General features: G+C 47.5%; 1 pseudogene; it reads left to right on the forward strand.

The window, feature by feature from the left end:
* Positions 1-2,034, forward strand: part of LOC111960119 (zonadhesin-like) — a 40,017-nt pseudogene that overhangs the window by 37,027 nt on the left and 956 nt on the right.

Below are 2,034 nucleotides of genomic sequence, written 5' to 3' on the forward strand. Positions count from 1 at the left end.
TGAGCGGGAAGTGAAGTAGAGACAGGAGTAGAGAGAAGAGAGAGTGAAGAAAGATGAAGTGAGAGAGAGAGAGATGAGAGAGAGAGAGAGAGAGAGAGAGAGAGAGTAGGAGAGGAGAGAGAGCAGAGGAGAGAGAGAGAGAGGAGAGAAAGAGAGAGAGGAGAGAGAGGAGAGAAGAGAGAAGAGAGAAGGAGAGAGAGAAGAGAGAGAGAGGAGAGAAGAGAGAGAGAGAGAGAGGAGAGTTAGCTAAGAACCACGAGGATTTTGACGTGTATGAGATCTGTTAAGTATATAAGTACAGACGATAATCTAGAAAGAAAACAAAGTAGAGGTTGAAGAGTGAGGTTTTTACGTAGAAGAACAGAATTAAGGGGATGAAGAGACGATGATGATTGAGAAGTGATTGGAAAGAGAAATAGAGAGGAGAGAGTAGCAAAGAGATTTGTTTGTGTGTGTTGGGAGGCTAGTTTATGGCAAGGTACAGACACAAGTCACAAGGGTTTTTGACCCTGTTTATTCAAGAGAGTGATGATTATTTGAACTTATTTGCGGACTCGACGATCTGATGTGTGTTGCTTCCAGAGGACTGTTGTTTGAAACCTGTGGCCGGATCAGGAAACCGCCTCCCTGCGTGTGAACAGTTATGAGGTGTACGCCCTGGCCTGCCAAGACGGCTGGAGTCAAACTGGGGCAACGTGGAGACAACAGCTGGGCTGTGGTAAGGATACATAAGAAACACGGCAGACGGCAGGACAGACAGACAGACAGACCGAAGGCAGACATGCAGACAACGAGCAGACAGCACAGAGAGACAGACAGAAACACAGACAGACAGACAAAGCGCAAGACAGACAGCAGAGCAGAACAGACAGACAGACAGACACAGACGACAGACAGACAGACAGGCACAGACAGAGCAGACAGACAGACAGACAACAACAGACAGGACAGAGCGCAGCAGACAGGACAAGACAGAACAGACTAAGACAGACCAATGCAGACAGACAGAGCAGACAGACAAGACAGAACAGACAAGACACACAGGCATAGCGCAGCAGGCAGACAGACAAGACAGGCAAACACAATTTAACACGCAAACACACGCAAACATACAGACACTCACTTGTTCCCTCACCCTCTCTCTCCCTTCCCTCTCTCTCCCCATTCCAGTCCTGAGCTGTGTAGCCAACAGTACCTACTCTGAGTGTATGACCCCTTGCCCTGCCTCCTGCGCTGACCTGGCCGCTCCCTCCGAGTGTGACTTCACTGCCTGTGTTGAGGGGTGCCAGTGTTCCCCAGGATTCACCATGAGCGGAGGCATCTGTGTTCCCTACAGCGAGTGTGGCTGCAGCTACCTGGATAGATACTACCCTGTGAGTTAATATAGTAAAATAGAGTAGAATATAGTAAAAATGCAGTAAAACTTAGTACAGAAGGATACAGCTGGTGTGGTTACACCTACCTGGACCAGTACTACCTGGTGGGTTCATTAAGCAATAAGGCCCGAGGAAGTGTGGTATATGGCCATTATACCACGGCTAAGGGCTGTTCTTACGCACTGTGTAATGCGAAGTGCCTGCACACAGCCATTAGCCATGGTATAATTGCCACATACCACAAACCCCCCTTGGTGCCTTATTGCTATTATAAACCGGTTACCAACGTCATTAGAAAAGTAAAAAGTTATGTTTTGTCATACCCATGGTCTACAGTCTGATATACCACGGCTTTCAGCCAATCAGTATTCAGGCCTCAAACCACCCGGTTTATAATATACAATAAGAGATTAATACTGTAGTGCAGTCAGTTGTTGAGATGAGACACAAAATCTGATGACTAAAGTGAATTTAAGAACTGGTGTTGAGACAGGATTGTATGATGTATAACTGTCTCTTTCCCCATCCTTTTCTCTCTCTCTCCCCCCATATCGACCTCCATCCCTACATCCCTACATTCCTCCATGCCTCCATCCCTCCATCCATCCATGCCTCCATCCCTCCATGCCTCCATCCCTCCATCCCTCCATTCCTCCAT

The sequence above is a fragment of the Salvelinus sp. IW2-2015 genome, linkage group LG37, assembly GCF_002910315.2.
Source record: "Salvelinus sp. IW2-2015 linkage group LG37, ASM291031v2, whole genome shotgun sequence".
Taxonomy (NCBI): domain Eukaryota; kingdom Metazoa; phylum Chordata; class Actinopteri; order Salmoniformes; family Salmonidae; genus Salvelinus; species Salvelinus sp. IW2-2015.